At 50.0% G+C, this 14,128-nt stretch overlaps 1 protein-coding gene across 1 annotated transcript in view; it reads right to left on the reverse strand.

The window, feature by feature from the left end:
• The window catches only part of LOC138245536 (protein bicaudal C homolog 1-A-like), a 275,979-nt gene that overhangs the window by 93,393 nt on the left and 168,458 nt on the right, over positions 1-14,128 (reverse strand). The window lies entirely within an intron of this gene.

The following is a 14,128-nucleotide window of genomic DNA, read 5'->3' on the forward strand; positions in this document are numbered from 1 at the left end:
GGGGCCTGAGGGTCCAAATTTGGAGCATTCAGCAGGGTACTGTGCTGCATGGAGTACCCAGACAGGAGGAGCAGCCTGCCACGGATTCTAACCTGTCCGCAGCGGAGACTGTGTGCAGCACTGCCAGTGCAGCCAGGCGAGTGCTGAAAATGGAGGAATGTGAGCATGGCCCTTGTGGAGGCCAGGCGGGACGATTGTGCCCTCAGCAGATCTTATTGGCAGAGGAGGTGAGATGAATGCCGGGTGGCGTGTGGATTCCTTGCAGTGCAGGAAGCTGGCTGCCTCACAGGTTGTACGGGCCATACAGGCCTCGGGCCATACAGCCCCTACTTCTCTTGGAGGGCTTGGTCTTGCTGTAATTGTGGCTTCCCAGGAGCTGCAAGTGCCTGTGGCTGGAGGAGCTGGAGCACACAGTACTGCAGACATTGGGGTATGCAGGGAGTAGCGGGTGGGCTGCCCCCCTTTTCAGTTTGAGTGACTAGTGCCCATGGGGGCCTGGAGGTGCGAGCACCCCCAAAATGGATGGTGGTGTGGACGAGGGGTCCACCCGATCAAAGTAATCCTGGCTGGAGACTGAGTTGGATGTTGTGTTACGCCTGTGCTATGAAGCTTTTAGTCCTCTGGCCTGGTGCTCGTGCTGCTCTTGTGGGCAAACGGACCTGGACCTACTGGTGTTTTCAGGCATGGACCTGCCCTGACAAATGTGGAATTCCATCCACCCTCTCACTGAGGACCGGGTCCAGAGCCATGGGTGAGGCATCTGGGTAAGTGGGAGAATGGAATTGGGGGTCAAGGCTGCTTGTGCTGCCATATAGGGCAAGCAGGCGGAGACTCATTGGCATTTTGCTTCTGCTTTCGGCCAGCAAAATGGACCTTGGTTGTGTTGTGGAGCCTCCCACCCCCCCCACCAAATGGGACACTTGTTAGGGGACTAGCTGGTTTCTAATGCCATGGAGGCTCAGAGACATGATGTTGGCTGCACATGCTGTCCCTGGGGCAAGTGGATCAGGTCTACTCATGCCTTTACTTGAATGAGCTCAGCACAAGTCATCTCCCACGAATCATGGACCAGAATACGCCACCGCCGCCTGCACAGACACTAACTAAGATGGACAGATTTGTGGAGGCTAAGGTGGGAGAGGTTTGGATTGATAGTTCTCTCCTGCATCAAGACCTTTGGAACATGGCTCACCAGGTTACGGAGGCTGAGACCTGCCTCTCTTTTTGTTAGAAGGTGAGGTGGCCACACTTAAATACAGGTCTCCAAGTCGCTCTCCTCCCCGTCGGTCCAGGAGGCATGTGCAGTGGATGCTGAAAACATGTCACGCAGGAACAACTTATGATTTGTTGGGTTTGTGGGGATGTTTTTGGAGAAATGGCTGCGATCATGAATCCCGGGCGACATGCTTTCTCCCTGGTTCGCTGTGGAGATGGCCCATAGGTCGCTGGCCTAGAGGCCCCCTCGGTGGGCTCCGGTGTGTCGACTGATTGCTCGACTGATTCGCTATTGAGATAGAGATGCCATACTCTGCAAAGCCCAGAAGCACGCTGAACTGCTCTTTGATAACACCTGTATCATGATTTTTCTAGACTACACGAGGGCGGTTCAGCAGAGGCGGTGGTCCTTTGATGAGATTAAGCAAAAGCTTTGAGCCCTCATTCAACCCTATATGTTGTTGTTCCAGGTGAAGTTGAAAGTGACTTTTAACTGAACAGCTCATTTTTTTAAACGCCCAAGCAGGCATGGGAGTGGGCAGCATAGAGTTTGGAAATTCATCGACATGGGTGAGCTGTGACCACTGAGACTGGAATGGCACAGAAAGCTATCTGTCAGGGCCTGAGGCTGCTGGGAAAGAGGCGCATGCGGTCTTGGAGAACCCACTCTGCTGCTCATGGTCACAGTGTTTTTTGGACTCTGAGGTTGAGTAGGGGGCTGTTGGAAGTGGCTTTACTGCTAACAAGACCCTGGGCACGACAAAGCTGGCAGTGCCACAAGAGGACCCTCTGCTTACCCCACCATGACGATACTTTCCCATACTGTTAGTTGGGGGTGGTGATTCACTTCTGGGGAGACCATGGCAATCTTATCATGCTGCTTACTGTTTTGATTAGAGGCCAACAAGTGATCCTGAACTGGGTGAGGCGCTCTGCATGGACTACTGTTTTTTTGTATTTTTTCCACTTTGCTGGTTGCTTGCATTGTCTGAGGTGTTAAAGGGGGTGTTTGTTGCAAGCAGGGGGGCATGGGGTGGACGGTAGACCTTTCCCTAAGTTGGTGAAGTGGATTGTTTGAAACCCATGTATGGAAATATGGGGTGGGGGCGGTTGGTTTTTTTTGTTCAGAGTTTGCTTTAGTAAAGCACACGATCACATTATGCCACCTCTGTGGATACTGGGGGTGAGACCCACGAGTCAGACGCCCACCTTCTGTATGCAAAGAGAGGATATTTGCCTACTGGAAGGCCCTGTCGCATAGTGACATCGTCTCGCAGAACGTCAATGGACTAGGATGTAAAATCAAAAGGGGGTGGTTATTCAGTACATCCAAATGCATTCTCCCAGCCTAGTGCCCCTCCAGGAAACACACTTATTGGCTGCTGCCTTCAGGGGGTTAAATGTACAGTGTTAGCTCATGCCCCGCAATTCTGGCCAAGAAGTTTCTGGCCTTCACAGTTGTGCATTGGTGGGTGGACACTGAAGGTTGATACATTGTGGTGTTACAGGGAGAGTGGAGCAGAGAAAAACTCCTTGGTTAAACCTTCAGCAGCTGCACTGTGGCAAGATTAAGGGTGACGGTTAACCCAGAACAATATAGTCACAAGACTTGGAGAAAGCATTTGATTCCATAGATTGTAGGTACTTGCTTGGAACACTGAGGCAGTTTGGTTTTGAGTCGGGTTTTGTTGCTGGGTGGCCCGTCTGCATAAGCACCTCCTGCAGTGGAATGGGCGAATGCCGTGGTTTCAGAATCCTTCACACTAGGGCGTGGTACAAGATGGGGTTTCTCTGTTATTTGCACTTTGCCTGGAACGACTGGCTTGCTGGGTGCGCTGTAGAGCAGATATAGGGGTTTCCCCCAGGTGATGGACACTCTGGAAAAATTGTCCCTATGTGTAGATGAATTGTTAGTGTATGTGGCAGATCTGTAATGGTTTCTTTTGGGAGTACTATCAGTGTTCTGGGTGTTCGACTCCTATTCAGGTTACCGCGTCTATTGGGAGAAGTCAGTGCTTTACCAACTGGGGGATAGGGATAGGGAGAACCATCGAGCTCTGCCGGGTACCCTCCAGCTGACCAGGACTCGCTCCCAATCATTGGGCATTGATGTTACATCTGAAGTAGAGCTCTTCCTGGAACTTAATTTAGGGAGATTTCTTGGAGGATTCTGGGCAGATGCAGGGATGTGGGGTGTCCTTCCCCTGATCCTCAGAGTCAGAGCTGTGCTGTACAAGATTATCACCCTACCTAAAACGCTTTATGTGTTGCAAAACAATCCCTTTCCAGTCCCAGATGGCTGCTTTTTTAGCCTTGACAAAACAGTCCTAAATTTGCTCTTGGTTGGGGGCACCCCTAGAGTGGTGCTGCGGACACTGTAACACTCAGTCTACAATGAGAGACTGGCATTACCCACCATGCAACTGTTTCATAGGGCTGCGCAGTTACAGATCATTAGTGCATGAGGACATAGCCCATTTTACAAACTGGAGTATCTAGTGGAGAGGGCAGCAATGGGGATGAAGACTTACGTCCATTACATATATGGGAAGTGGGACAGTTGGCCCCTGCCAGGGCCTACCCAGACGATGTTGAGGGCTTGGAATAAGGCTACGAGGGACTTGGAGTGGCAGGCTATCCCTCAAAGGAAGGGCCCACTGTTGACCGAGGAGGGCAGTCTCACCAGCTGCTACCTCTGGGAGCAGACTGGTATAGAGACAGTGGGCGATGTGTTATCAGTGAGAGAGCTTTAGACATTTGAAGTATTACAGCAAGAATATTCCCTGGCCCCTACTCAACAATTCCAGTACCTGCAACTCTCCCATGACTTGAGAGCAGAGGGTATCCTGGGGTCTCAGTTATACTAGGTCATCCTTAATAACACCCTGGATAACCTTGGAAAACTGTGGGAAAGGTGGGAGTCAATTATTGGGCCCCTAGAGGATACTAGGAGGCAGTATTGCTACACCCCAGGGAAATGGCCATCGTCGGTAGGCTGCGATTAATTCAATTCAACATTGACTTCGGTGCCTTGTCTTTGGTGAAATGGTGGGTATCTTTCTGCGTACATGATGGGACTGCCCAAGGTTAGTTCTTACTGGGGTGAAGTTGTCACTGAACTATAGTTGGTCATGGCAGTGGATCTCCTTAGGACACCTCAACTAATGATCCTAGGTATAACTAATAATGTGGATATCCCTCGGAAGCAATTGTTGTTCTGTATGCTGGTTTTTTTTGTGGCAAAAAAAGATGTGGCAAGGGTATGGGGATGGGATCGGGCCCCCAAGCGGTCCAAATGGAAGGTGAGGTTGAACAGATGCATGGAATCAGAGTGAGTGGCGTATGAAAGTCAAGAGTACCCCTGGACGTTTGACAAGGTATAGGGAAGGTGAATGTCACACCATGGTTTGACAGAAGATGCTGCTGTTGCAGTAGAGGTGGGCATACCCTTTGTGAGGAGAGAAGGAAAGGTGTGGATGGGCTTGGGTGAGTAAAAGGGGTTTAGTACCAATGGCGTGTGCAAGTTTAACTGTTATTGTACTGTTTTGGAAGAAAATTAGTTACTTACCTGTAACTGTAGTTCTCCAGTATTGGAATCTTTCATAGATTCAGATGCTTGAATCATTCCCCGTCGTCAAGATGGGAGTCCTCGGTACAAATTACACAAGTAGTGTTGAAATATATTAACAAAAGGGCCTTAGGCCTCTTCAATTTAACAGTCTATCAGAGTCATTTTTAGGAAAAAGACCAAACTTGAGCATCCATCAAACAGACGACAACACCCTCCAGAATCCTCCTGAGAGAAGCTCCAGCATCTCAGATTTTCCAAGCACAAGTGCGTTAAAGAGAGGGAAAAGAGAGAGGAATATGAAAGTGAGCTTCTCCGGGGAGGTGGGTCGCATGTGAATCTATGAAAGATTCCAATACTGGAGAACTACAGTTACAGGTAAGTAACTAATTTTCTTACTCCAGTATTGGAACTTTCATAGATTCACATGCTTGAATCCGAGTAGTGAGCAGTACTTATGCACATTGTACCGTTGTAACCATGTATGTCACAAAACACCTGCATATATAATATATATATATATATATATATATATATATATATATATATATATATATATATATATATATATATATATATATCAAGGAATACTTCAAACAAAATACCGTATGTCAGTACCATCTTTAATTCTGTTCACTTTTCTCTATTTCCTTTTTTTTTTTTTTTTTAACATGAAAAGCCTTGAATCTGTTGCCAAACATAGGAGACATAAACAATGTGCATACCTTATGTAGGATGGAGGGATGAAAGAGATGGCTCACCTTCACCTAGAGAGGGTCCTGAGGACTGCTTGGCCCACTGTTACCTGTCCTTGATATAGTGATTCCAAGCAGTAATGTCTTGTAAATCTATGACAGCTCTTACATGTTGCTGCTCTGCAAATGTCTTGCAGGGAAACCCCCGCAAACAGCGCTGCTGAGAAATAAATTGCCCTCATAGAATGAGTGCTTACTGATGAATGCAGAGGTTTACCCGCTGCTTGATGGCGGAATCGAATGGCTGAGGCGATCCATCTGGATATACTATGCTTGGAGAGTGGTTGGCCTCGTCTGGGTGCACTGTAGGCTACGAACAATTGATTAGAGCGGCAAAAGGACATGGAGCCAGATGTACGAATTTCCGATATTGCGATTTGGAAATTACGAGTCGGTGCGACTCGCAATTTCCGAGTCGCAATATCGGATGCAGAACGGTGTCTCAGACACTGTCTGCGACTCGCTATGGGGTCGCAAAGACCGACCTCATTAATATTAATGAGGTGGGTCACATTTTGCGACCCCATAGCGAGTCCCTGCACTCACAGGGATGATGGCCTGCTGAAGTCAGCAGACCTCCATGTCTGTGACTGCTTTTTAAATAAAGCAGTTTCTATTTTTATTTTGCAGCCCGTTTTCCTTAAAGCTGGACGATGTAAAAAGGAAAGGCCGACGGACAGATGATGCTTTTGAGACCACCATGTCAGGCCTTTGGCTATTGCTCGGGTTATGTTTATTCGATCTTCGAAGCTTCCCGAAACCTGGAGCCATTGACGTTTGAGTTGTTCCTGTAGCAGCCACATTTTTAGTCTGCAGAGAGGAACCAGAGGTATGCATGATGACTTCATTCCCAGCAGGGATTTGAACAGGCGAACAGGAAAGCAGCTTCTTCCCTGTATTGACTTTGCTAGTGTCAGTAACTTTTGCTGCCTCTCTATTGTGGGACACGCCATGGTGGATTGCTGTAGGAGGCTGGACTGGCTTGTAGTGAGTACCAAGGGGTACTTACACCTTGCACCAGGCCCAGGTATCCCTTATTAGTGTATAGGGGGTCTAGCAGTTTAGGCTGATAGATAATGGTAGCTTAGCAGAGCAGCTTAGGCTGAACTAGGAGACGAGTGAAGCTCCTACAGTACCACTAGTGTCATATGCACAATATCATAAGAAAACACAATACACAGATATACTAAAAATAAAGGTACTTTATTTTTATGACAATATGCCAAAGTATCTCAGTGAGTACCCTCAGTATGAGGATAGCAAATATACACAAGATATATGTACACAATACCAAAAATATGCAGTATAGTATTAGAAAACAGTGCAAACAATGTATAGTTACAATAGGATGCAATGGGGACACATAGGGATAGGGGCAACACAAACCATATACTCCAAAAGTGGAATGCGAACTACGAATGGACCCCAAACCTATGTGACCTTGTAGAGGGTCGCTGGGACTGTAAGAAAACAGTGAGGGATAGAAAAATAGCCCACCCCAAGACCCTGAAAAGTGAGTGCAAAGTGCACTAAAGTTCCCCAAAGGACAAAGAAGTCGTAATAGGGGAATTCTGCAGGAAAGACACAAACCAGCAATGCAACAACGATGGATTTCCAGTCGAGGGTACCTGTGGAACAAGGGGACCAAGTCCAAAAGTCACAAGCAAGTCGGAGATGGGCAGATGCCCAGGAAATGCCAGCTGTGGGTGCAAAGAAGCTGCTACTGGACATTAGAAGCTGAGGATTCTGCAGGAACGACAAGGGCAAGAGACTTCCCCTTTGGAGGATGGATCCCCCACGCCGTGGAGAGTCGTGCAGAAGTGTTTTCCTGAAGAAAGACCGCCAACAAGCCTTGCTAGATGCAAGTCATGCGGTTAGCATTTTTGGATGTTGCTGTGGCCCAGGAGGGACCAGGATGTCGCCAATTGTGTCAGGGGACAGAGGAGGCGCCCAGCAAGACAAGGAGCCCTCTCAGAAGCAGGCAGCACCCACAGAAGTGCCGGAACAGGCACTACAAAGAGGAGTGAAACGGTGCTCACCCGAAGTTGCACAAAGGAGTCCCACGCCGCCGGAGGACAACTCAGGAGGTCGTACAATGCAGGTTAGAGTGCCGTGGACCCAGGCTTGGCTGTGCACAAAGGATTTCCGCTGGGAGTGCACAGAGGCCGGAGCAGCTGCAAACGACGCGGTTCCAAGCAATGCAGTCTGGCGTGGGGAGGCAAGGACTTACCTCCACCAAACTTGGACTGAAGAGTCACTGGACTGTGGGAGTCACTTGAACAGAGTTGCTGGATTCAAGGGACCTCGCTCGTCGTGCTGAGAGGAGACCCAGGGGACCGGTGATGCAGTTCTTTGGTGCCTGCGGTAGCAGGGGGAAGATTCCGTCGACCCACGGGAGATTTCTTCGGAGCTTCTAGTGCAGAGAGGAGGCAGACTACCCCCACAGCATGCACCACCAGGAAAACAGTCGAGAAGGCGGCAGGATCAGCGTTACAGAGTTGCAGTAGTCGTCTTTGCTACTTTGTTGCAGTTTTGCAGGCTTCCAGCGCTGTCAGCAGTCGATTCCTTGGCAGAAGGTGAAGAGAGAGATGCAGAGGAACTCTGATGAGCTCTTGCATTCGTTATCTAAGGAAATCCCCAAAGCAGAGACCCTAAATAGCCAGAAAAGAGGGTTTGGCTACTTATGAGAGAAGATAGGCTAGCAACACCTGAAGGAGCCTATCAGAAGGAGTCTCTGACATCACCTGCTGGCCCTGGCCACTCAGAGTAGTCCAGTGTGCCAGCAGCACCTCTGTTTCCAAGATGGCAGAGGTCTGGAGCACACTGTAGGAGCTCTGGGCACCTCCCAGGGGAGGTGCAGGTCAGGGGAGTGGTCACTCCCCTTTCCTTTGTCCACTTTCGCGCCAGAGCAGGGCTGAGGGGTCTCTGAACCGGTGTAGACTGGCTTATGCAGAAATGGGCACCATCTGTGCCCATGAAAGCATTTCCAGAGGCTGGGGGAGGCTACTCCTCCCCAGCCCTGACACCTTTTTTCCAAAGGGAGAGGGTGTAACACCCTCTCTCTGAGGAAGTCCTTTGTTCTGCCATCCTGGGCCAAGCCTGGCTGGACCCCAGGAGGGCAGAAACCTGTCTGAGGGGTTGGCAGCAGCAGCAGCTGCAGTGAAACCCCGGGAAAGGTAGTTTGGCAGTACCCAGGTCTGAGCTACAGACCTGTGGGATCATGGGATTGTGCCATCAATGCCAGAATGGCATAGAGGGGGCAATTCCATGATCATAGACATGTTACATGGCCATATTCGGAGTTACCATTGTGAAGCTACACATAGATATTGACCTATGTGTAGTGCACACGTGTAATGGTGTCCCCGCACTCACAAAGTCCGGGGAATTTGCCCTGAACAATGTGGGGGCACCTTGGCTAGTGCTAGGGCGCCCACACACTAAGTAACTTTGCACCTAACCTTTACCAGGTAAAGGTTACACATATGGGTGACTTATAAGTTACTTAAGTGCAGTGGTAAATGGCTGTGAAATAACGTGGACGTTATTTCACTCAGGCTGCAGTGGCAGGCCTGTGTAAGAATTGTCAGAGCTCCCTATGGGTGGCAAAAGAAATGCTGCAGCCCATAGGGATCTCCTGGAACCCCAATACCCTGGGTACCTCAGTACCATATACTAGGGAATTATAAGGGTGTTCCAGTATGCCAATGTAAATTGGTGAAATTGGTCACTAGCCTGTTAGTGACAATTTGAAAGAAATGAGAGAGCATAACCACTGAGGTTCTGGATAGCAGGGCCTCAGTGAGACAGTTAGTCATAACACAGTTAACACATTCAGGGCACACTTATGAGCACTGGGGCCCTGGCTGGCAGGGTCCCAGTGACACATACAACTAAAACAACATATATACAGTGAAAAATGGGGGTAACATGCCAGGCAAGATGGTACTTTCCTACAATTGTGTGTCTAGGTTTGCCCCTAAAAAGGTGATACTGCATACTGGCAGAGGTTTGGACTTCTCCCAGTTGATGGTGAGGCCTAAACTGCTGAGCAAGGAAACGCACCTTCTTTTTGATCTGCGCGCTCCTGCGTAGGTGCTTGTTTTTATCAACCAATCGTCAAGATATGGAAATATTTGGTGTTTCCTCCTCCTGAGGAAGGCTGCGATTGGCGCTAGGCATTTGGTGAATATCCTGGGAGCAGATTTTAGACCAAAAGGGAGGACACGAAATTGAAAATGGCTTCCGGCTACCATGAATCTCAGGTATTGTCTGTGGGTAGGGTTGATGGGAATGTGGAAATATGTGTCTTTTAAGTCTAGTGTAGACATGAAATCTCCCTGGTTCAGATGCAGGAGGACATCCTGCAGGCTTATCATGCGGAACAACTGCTTTTTAAAGTAGATGTTTAGTTCCCGTAGGTCAAGGATTGGCCTCCAATCTTTCCACTTCTTGCGAATGAGAAAGAACCTGGAATAAAACCCTCTTCCTCACTGTGACCGAGGTACCTTCTCTATAGCTCCTTTAAGGAGCATCTTGTTGATCTCCCTCTTGAGTTGTTCTGGGTACCTTGAAGGAGTCCTACGAGGAGGATTGGAGGGAGGCAGTTGGATAAACTCCAGAGTGTGGCCCTGTTTTACTAATTGGAGGACCCACTTGTCGGATGTGATGACTTGCCATTGCTTGAGGAACAGGGATATCCTTCCGCCTAGAACCAGAGGAGGAGAGTTGGGTGTAGCCGGCGCCTCGGATGTATCAGGCTCTACGAGCCGAGCCTTTAGCAGGGCGAGTTGAGCTTCTCCTATTGCCAGATCTACCATAAGCTGTTTGCCGTGGTAATATTGACAGAACTGGTGAGATGAGGAAGGATAGGTTGAATATCTATACTGCGGATATCCTCCTCTATATGAAGGTTGTCCACATCCTCTAGCTTGAAAGGAAGGTTTACAAAACTGGAGAGTCCCTAATGATCTTGCCGTATCAGTGTCAGGATAGGTTGTAGAGCCTTCTTATTCTGTACCTCAGGCCGGAATGATATAGGGGGTCATTCTGACCTCGGCGGTAAAAGGCGCTTACCGCCGGTCAGAAGACCGCCATAACACCGCCGCGGCCGCGGTAAACCGCCACGGTCATTCTGACCCGCAACTGGCAAACCGCCAAAAACCCGACATCCACAAAAGTCCGCCACAGCAAAGGTCAGCGAAAAAATGGCGATGACCATACCTCCACCGCCACGCCAACAGAAATACGCCCATGCCATTACGACCCACGAATCCACGCGGCGGTCTTTCAACCGCGGTATTCCATTGGCGGTACACACTGCCGCGCTCAAAATACACACACCCTTACAAAACACTACCACATTGGACAATTTGAAATACACACACCTGATACACATACACACACCACTCCCACACACCCATTACAATATAAAACACACACCCACATTACCCACAAACCCTTACTACCACAATTGCGAATCAAGGACAGAGAGAGACAGCACTGCTTAGAGTAGACCATCACACAGAGGCTAATCACAACATCACCCACACAATTACAACGCACAAAACACCATACACCACCACACACATCACACTCCACAACACATACAACATCCCTCACCTCATCCACACCACCCCATGGCACCCCAAAGACACCCCAGGTTCTCTGACGCAGAACTCAGGGTCATGGTGGAGGAAATAGTACGTGTAGAGCCCCAGTTATTCGGGGCACAGGTGCAGCACACCACAATTGCTAGGAAGATGGAGCTATGGCAAAGGATAGTCGACAGGGTCAACGCGGTGGGACAGCATCCACGCAATCGGGAGGACATCAGGAAGAGATGGAACGACCTACGGGGGAAGGTGCGTTCCATTGTATCAAGGCACAACATTGCGGTGCAGAAGACTGGCGGCGGACCCCCACCTACTCCCCCAGAATTCACAGCATGGGAGGAGGAAGTCTTGCACATCCTGCATCCTAAGGGCCTCGCAGGAGTAGCTGGAGGAATGGACTCTGGTAAGTCAAATCTTAACTACTACTTCCCACCCCCACCCCATCTGCATGTCAGCACATACCCCCACCCTCACCCCCACCCCCATCACACCAACTCCTTCCAAATGGCTCACCATCACAACCCACCCATCCCAACACCTAGACCTGCATGCGACCACAAAGCATGGACACCCATCACCAAAGCATGCCCACTGCACACACACATCAACCCCACAAGCCACCCTCACAAAAGCCCCCACACGGGAATGCCTGCACTTGGGTACACAGACACCAATCCATCACACGAAATGCCACACACAGAAGCAATAACCATACCCTTATACCCCTGCAGGACCCGAACGCCACCACACCGCCACGGAGGGTACAGAGATGTCCATCCCACCCCCAGAAGAGGCCCCCAGCGATGACAGCAGCTCTGTCGACCTGGACCCAGATGACCAGCCCGGCCCTTCGGGGACCTCTGGACAGTCGGTTCCCCACAGACAGCCACAGGCTACACCAGACCTAACCCCCTCTGGGAACACCAGCACAGCTCCCACCCAGCGGGCCCATGCCTCTGTCTCCAGGACACGTCAATCAGCGGTGTGTCCACCACTACAGGGCACCCAGGTTGACCCACCACCCCAACAACAACAGGGACCTGGGGGCAGTGGTAGTGGGCACACCGTCCAGGGGACAGAGGCCCAGGGAAACAGGGGAACTGGGAGGGCTGCTGTGCGACAGGGGGGGGACAGGCCCATGGAACCCACTCTCCAAGAGGCCCTCACCACCATCATGGGAGCATACCACCACTCCCAGGAGACGATGGCGACAGTACTGGACAGGTTCCAGGGGATCCAGGCACAGCAGGAGGAACGGTACATGGGGTTCAGAGAGGAACTGAGGAATATCGGTTCCGCAATGGGGACCATCGTCGTGGCCCTTAACCAGATAGTCACCACATTGCGGGACCATGTGGCACCACAAAGGGCCCCTGTCACTAGCCTGGACCACGAACAGCCTACCACCTCTGCCGGCACTAGTGTACAGGAGGCCCCCACACAACGACAGGCCACCAGAACCCCACCTCCTGCTGAAGAACAACCACCCCGCAAGCGGAACCTGAGATCACACAAGAAGACAGAGTAGGATTGCAAGACCCCCGCCAGCATAAGATACCCCCTGATGTCATCCCACTGTCCCACATTGTCACCCTGTCCAACCTTGAACTGCCCCTGCTCCATCCTTCCACAGGCATATGGACAATGCACCTGTGAAACTGAGTACTGGACTCTGCCATGGACATTACTCCACCCCCACCCATCACCGTTTTACTATCATGTACCTATATGTAGCACTTAAAATAAATCACTTATTGCACTTACAATAACAGGAGTCTGCTTGTATTTTACAAATATGTATCACACATAACGGTGCAATTATGTTCTGTTACATTGTGATGACAACATACCAATGACAACAAGCTGTAGTCCATGGGCAAACAAAGCAGAAGTCACGCAGTTGGTCAAACAGCTCTGAAAAGTGAAGGGAAAGTCACAATTCAGTTAAAAGGAAATGGGGGGAAACACAGAAAGTAGAGACGCAGGAGGCCTGAAGTAAATGTAAAATGGCGTGGGTGAATCTTACCTGTGTGCTACTGAAAATACTGTTGGATAACTGTATCCCTGTTGTCCGTGTCGTCCCCGTCGTCTTCCTCCTCTTCACTCTCCACAGGCTCCACAGCTGCTACAACACCACCATCTGGACCATCCTCCTGCAGGAAACACACCTGGCGTCGCAATGCAAGATTGTGAAGCATACAGCAGGCCACGATGATATGGCACACCTTCTTTGGTGAGTACATTAGGGATCCACCTGTCATATGCAGGCACCTAAACCTGGCCTTCAGGACCCCGAAGGTCCTTTCTATTATCCTCCTAGTTCGCCCATGGGCCTCATTGTACCGTTCCTCTGCCCTGGTCCGGGGATTCCTCACTGGGGTCAATAGCCAGGAGAGGTTGGGGTAACCAGATTCACCTAATAACCACACACGGTGTCTCTGTAGCTGTTCCATCACATAGGGGGTGCTGCTATTTCGCATAACATACGCGTCATGCACTGACCCAGGGAACTTGGCATTTACATGGGAGATGTACTGGTCTGTTAAACAGACCACCTGGACATTCATAGAATGATAACTTTTTCTATTTCTGTACACCTGCTCACTGCCTTTGGGGGGTACCAAAGCCACATGGGTCCCATCAATGGCACCAATGATGTTGGGGATATGTCCAAAGGCATAGAAATCACCCTTCACTGTAGCCAAATCATCCTCCTCAGGGAAAACAATGTAGCTCCGCATGTATTTCATCAGGGCAGACAACACTCTGGACAAAACCTTAGAAAACATAGGCTGAGACATCCCTGATGACATGGCCACTGTTGTCTGAAAAGACCCACTTGCCAAAAAATGTAGTACTGACAGAACCTGCACCAGAGGGGGAATCCCTGTGGGTTGGCGGATGGGGGACATCAGGTCTGGCTCCAGCTGGGCACACAGTTCATGAATAGTGGCTCTGTCAAGTCTGTAACGAAG

The sequence above is a fragment of the Pleurodeles waltl genome, chromosome 7, assembly GCF_031143425.1.
Source record: "Pleurodeles waltl isolate 20211129_DDA chromosome 7, aPleWal1.hap1.20221129, whole genome shotgun sequence".
Lineage (NCBI taxonomy): Eukaryota > Metazoa > Chordata > Amphibia > Caudata > Salamandridae > Pleurodeles > Pleurodeles waltl.